The following is a 6,041-nucleotide window of genomic DNA, read 5'->3' as shown; positions in this document are numbered from 1 at the left end:
CGAACCCGGACCAGGCACCTCAGCTCCCCGTGCCCCCCCCCAGCCCCTCGCCCCCGGCTGCTCACAACCGCGTCCTCCTCGGTTCCGCCCACGACAGCACCTCAGTCCAGAGTGCCCGGTCCTGCTGCCCCTGGGCTGGCTTGCACCTTGTTCCACGTGCAGCTTTTGCCCAGGGTCCAGAGGCAGTGGAGGGCAGTTGTTCCCGTCCCCATCCCAGACGCCCCTTGGCAGACTGGGGCCCCATCCCAGACGACCACCCTGCCTCTGCCTGCCTGCTTGCAGCTCTCCCACACCACCTCCTAACTCGAGTGTGTCTGTGACGGGTGTGTGCTGGGGTGTAACAACTTTCGGGTGTCTGGTGGGGGGGTGGGATGCCTTAGGATATATGTGTTGGGGTATCTGGTATATAGTATGTATGTCTTATGTAAAGTGTGCAGTGCCTGGTGTGGGTATAAGTCTGTGGGATGTGGGATGTAGTAAGGATGTCTGCTATGGGGTGTGTGTGTGGGTGTGTGTGTTGGGGTACATCTGTGGTATATAGCGGGGGTGCTTAGTGTGGGGTGTGTGTTGATGTATATAGTGTGGGTACATTGTGTGCGGTTGTGGTATATCTGTGTGTTGTGGCTGTGTGCTGAGGTATGTCTGTGGTGTGTAGAGGGGGTGTCTGGTGTGGTGGTGGTGGTAGTTGTGTGTGTGTGTGTGTGTATACGCACACACCCGCCGGTGTCCCTGCTTTGACCCTTGGCTTCCTGGGCTTCTAGTAATAGGACCTTTGAGTTTCAGTCTCTCTGACTCTTTTATTCCCTTTGTCCAGTGCTGAATGTCTCCTGCTGAGGCACTTCCCTACCACCTGTTCCCTGATTCCTCCTTCATAGATTTACCTCACCACTCCTCCTGGCCTCCCTTGCTTTTCTCACTTGGGGATACTTGTCTTGTCCTTTGGCTTTTGTTGCAAGGTCTGTGTCTCTTTGGGCTGTGTGACCACAATAGCGCAGGGACTTTCACACACACTTTCATATGTTTCCGCTGCTCTAGAAGCTGCAAATTCCAGGATTAGACTATCAAAGGAGCTACTCTTTGATCTGTTGGGGACCCACTTCCTGTACCACAGCGGACAGGTTTTTTTCTATGTCCTCATTGGGGAGGTGAACGCTGAGGGCCTGAGAGGGGTCTCCCATTTATGACCATGCTTGTGACATAATCACCTTCAAAGGCTACTGTGTACATTGGACATCAGGATTCAGCATGTGCTGACATGTTTGATGCCAATTTGGGGAGGACCAAAACAGTCTCTCCAACTGGTAGGACCTGTTGTGTTCCTGTCGTCATCTGCCCTGCTCATGAACCTGTTTGTATAGCCTCATTCACTCAAAAACCAGTTCCTTTCACTGACTGTAGCCTCACTTAGCACTAACTGCTATCTACTTGCCCACTATGATCTGGTGTCCTTTGGCCAAAGGCTGGAAGTAGAGATGGAAGCCATGGAGGGATATGGTCATGCTTTGGGTTGAGACCAATGGCTGGAAACAGAGCTGAAGGTGAGAGTCAGACGCTCAGAGAGGAAGAGAGAAGACAAGGGTCAAGACAGAGTTGAGTGACTCAGTGGGTGACAGGCCCGTAGGAAGAAGGAAGAGCTACAAACCATTCCTTGGTTTCTGGGATAAGCAGCAGATGACTCGTTTTGACACTCACTGTGGTGAGAAAATTTAGGAAGAAAGAGCTATTTGGGGATGAGATCATGAGTGGCTTTGTATCTTGCGGTGTCCAGGGCCTTCCAGAGAAATGCTTAGTGGACTGCTGTCATATACAGCTTAGACGCAGAGGTCAAGGCAGAGAAAAAAGACCTGACTGATACTGGTATGCCAGTGGTGGACAAAATCAGGAGACTATGGGATGAGCAGATGACCAAGGCAGCCGGGTAATGCCAACATTGCAGAAGAATTTCTCGTGAAAAAGGGGTCACAAGTGGAAAGGGTTAAGAAGCCGTGATCTAGAATCATATCAATGGTCAAGAAGGGGCAGCAGAAAGTATGGAGGATTTTTCTGTTATTATTTGGATGCTTTTTCCACCTGGGAGAAATCTGAGTTGGGGAGAGAAGGAATCAGCAGAGTTACAGACCAAAGTTCTAGAACTTTGGGAACATGGAGATTTCTTCAAGTCTAGGCTTTTGTTTCAGATTTTTAGCTGAGCCTCACTGACCTGTCCCGGCTCAGTCCATGTGTTGGCTTCCCCTGCCCTACCCTGTTAGACTTACACACCCAAACAGGATCCCCTGAGAGGTGCCCTTGACTGGGCATCAGGAATTCCACATGATCTGGCCATGTGCCCACCAGTCTCCACAGCCAGGTTGGATCCATACCACCTTGTTAACACAATTTTGCCAGGGATTAGGTATTGGCCCTGTTGCTTTCACTGCAGAGCTTTTGACTTGTTCCTCCACTTTTAGGTTAGCTATCACTGTGACTTGCTCAGAATAATGCACTATTGAAATACTTAAGAGATAATAAGGTACCACTAGACTATTAAAAGAGTCTGATTTATTTGAGTTGCTGTGGCCCCAAGAGCTGGACTAGCTGCTGTGTCAAAATAGAACATATTTATTTGGCTTCCGAAATTGTGAAAGAACTCCATCCACGAATAGTGAGCCTGACTGCCTTTGTTGGCTGACTCCATGGTCACCATGACTTCTCTCTGCTCTTTGATCTGTTCTTGCTGCTCCTCTTCGCACACATTTTGTTGCCCTGTCCTATTTTCACCTTATCCTTTCATAGCTTCTTTTCAGTTTTCTAGTAAAAATATAACAGTCAATCGGTCCCCCTTGACTCAACCATTTTCACAATGCTTCAGTTATCTGATAATTAGTCCTCCTCTGCAAAATTTCTTTTTTTTTGGTGGGGGAGCACAGCTGGCAATTCTCAGGAATTACTCCTGGCTCTGCACTCAGGGATCACTCCTGGTGGTGCTCAGGGGACCATATGGGATGCTAGGAATTGAAGCAGGGCCAATCACATGCAAAGCAAATGCCTAACATGATATACTATATCTCTCTGGCCCATCCCCTGAAAAATTTCTTTATAATACAATATAGAGGCACAGAACACGTGCCTGGCCATAGCAGCTTTCATTAAATGAGACTTGGTAGTATGGGTCTCTGCACAGACAGATTATGGGGAGGGAGTCATAAGTATCTTGTCAGAGTTTATAGTAAGGCTGATAGAAAAGACCTCTCAGTCATGGGCAACTTTGCCTCTCAATGGCCATTTGAAAATGTATGGAGACTTTTTTTTTTTTTTGCTTTTTGGGTCACACCCAACAATGCTCAGGGGTTACTTCTGGCTCTACACTCAGAAATTACTCCTGGCAGTGCATGGGGGACCATATGGGATGCCGGGGATTGAACCTGGGTTAGCCGCATGCAAGGCAAACATCCTACCTGCTGTACTATCCCTCTGCCTCCTGGAGACATTTTTTTATGCCATAAATGGGGCTTACTTGTAGTGGGCACAGAGGAGATGTGCTGCTAAGGCCTAGACAACGCTATAGAATGCTTCCCCACCCCAACATACACACATGCACACACATGCGTGCATGTGCGTGTACACACACACACATACACACACACACAGAATTATCCTGGGCCAAAGAGTACAGAGGGTAGGGTATTTGCCTTGTACATGGCCCACCCAGGTTTGATGCCTGGCATTCCATATGGTCCCCTGAGACCACCAGGAGTGACCCCTGAGTGCAGAGCCAAGACTAAGCCCTGAGCACTGCTGGGTATGACCCAAAAAACAAAACAAACAAATCTTACTATCCCACAAGATATCTACCATTTGAAATTCCCAACAACAACAGGGTAAATGTTTTAGAGACCATTTTAGTTATTACTTTCTAGCTCTATTGCACTATTATAACCAGAATGGAGCCTGATTTTATTTTTTTTCCTTTTTGGGTCATACCCGGCAGTGCTCAGGGGTTATTCCTGGCATTACACTCAGCAATTGCTCTTGGTGGAGCTCAGGGCACCATATGGGATGCCGGGGATCGCACCCGGGTTGGCTGTGTGGAAGGCAAATGCCCTACCCACTGTATTATCTCTCCATCACCAGGTCTAATTTTTTCCCCTTCTGTTTGGAATTTATGTAGATTTTCTTTATGGCCTTATAAGAGATGAATTTTTATAAAAATGTAATGGTACTTGAGAAGAAAGTGTTTGCTGTGCTCAGGATATAGAATTCACCCTTATTGATTATATGATTCAGAGCTTTTATAGACCTTGTTTTTTGTCTATTGTAGTTGTCATGTGTTCAGAGAAATGAATTACAATCTCTTATTGTTATTATGTTTCTGCCAATTTCTTCTTATTATTTTCTGCAGTTTTGTCTTATGGAGTTTATTTATTGCAAAAAAGAGTCATGACTGCTATAACTGTAATGTGGATTGTTTCTTTTAACATTATAAAGTCTCTGTTTTGTAAAATACTTTTCCATTGAATTTAATCTTACTTGATCTGAAATATTTTTACTAAGTCTTTCAGTCATTCTGGGAGTTCTCTTTATAATACAATATTATAAATATTATACAATATTTTAATTATACAATTATTACAATATTATATTCTGGGAGAACTCCCAGAATGACCACCAACTGGAAACTCTTTGGTACTATTGCGGCAACATGGGAAGATGCCATTGTTGACAACATTGACGAGGAATACGATCGACTGGTTCAGCACCTCCATGAATGTGCGAGGAACGCCAAGAGAGAGATAACCACAAAAAGTCGCCTATCTTCGAAAACTCTTGAGCTAATTCGCCAGCGTGGTTTGGCGCATGCCTCAGGCAACCGCAAGCTAACGTCCGAGCTCGCAAAGCAGTGCAGAGATGCGATCAAGGAAGACCTCAAAGAGAGAAGAGCAGAAGTACTGGTAGATGCGGCAGAAGCCGGGAAAAGTATTCGTAACGCCCGCCTGTCCTTCGCCAACTACAAGACCAAGATGACTGCCCTCCGACGTCCTGATGGATCCATCACATCCTCCAGAACGGCAATGGAGAAGATTATCCATGACTTCTACTCAAATCTCTTCAATAGCCATGTCCACTTGCCGACATACCAAATTCCACAGGATGGATATGTCGTTCCCAACGTTCTCCCTTCCGAAATCCGACACGCCATTTCGTCGGTAAAGAAACAAACAGCACCCGGCCCAGACAAGGTCAGACCTGAACACCTGAAGAACCTGCCGTCAGTACTCATCAATACACTGGCTCGGCTCTTCACTCGCTACCTGTCTGAATGCAAGGTTCCGTCCCAATGGAAAACCAGCAGGACCGTACTACTGTTCAAGAAGGGAGACATCCATGACATTGGCAACTATCGCCCGATCTGCCTATTGTCTGTCATCTACAAGCTGTTCACTCGAGTCATCCTAAATAGGATTGGCAGAACACTAGATGAAGGACAACCATGCGAGCAAGCCAGGTTCCGCAAAGGATTCAGCACCATCGACCATATCCACACGATAACCAAGCTCATTGAGGTTTCTCGGGAGTTCAAGATGCCGCTCTGTTTAACGTTCATTGATTTAAAGAAGGCCTTTGATTCTGTTGAGACGGAAGCGGTCACTGAAGCCCTAGCCAATCAGGGCATTCAAATCCAATACATCAGGATCCTCCGTGAGCTGTATTGCGGATTCACTACCAGGATCTCACCATTCTACAAAGAAGTGATCGTTGATGTCAAGAGAGGGGTGCAGCAGGGTGATACCATTTCACCGAAACTCTTCAGTGCCACCCTCGAGAACATCATGCGACGACTAGAATGGGAAGGAATGGGAGTGAAGATAGATGGTCGGCAACTACATCACCTCCGCTTTGCTGATGACATTGTTTTAATAACACCAAACATCAGCCAAGCGGCACAAATGCTAGCCGACTTTGACCGTGAGTGCGGAAAGGTAGGACTACAGTTGAATCTTACGAAGACAATGTTTATGAGAAACAGCCTCGTTCCTGACGCCCCATTTGCTCTCAACGGAATG

The sequence above is a fragment of the Sorex fumeus genome, unplaced genomic scaffold, assembly GCF_029834395.1.
Source record: "Sorex fumeus unplaced genomic scaffold, SorFum_2.1 ptg000024l, whole genome shotgun sequence".
In the NCBI taxonomy this organism is placed as follows: Eukaryota; Metazoa; Chordata; class Mammalia; order Eulipotyphla; family Soricidae; genus Sorex; species Sorex fumeus.
The sequence above is the reverse complement of the archived record's forward strand: the minus strand, read 5'-3'. Positions refer to the sequence as shown.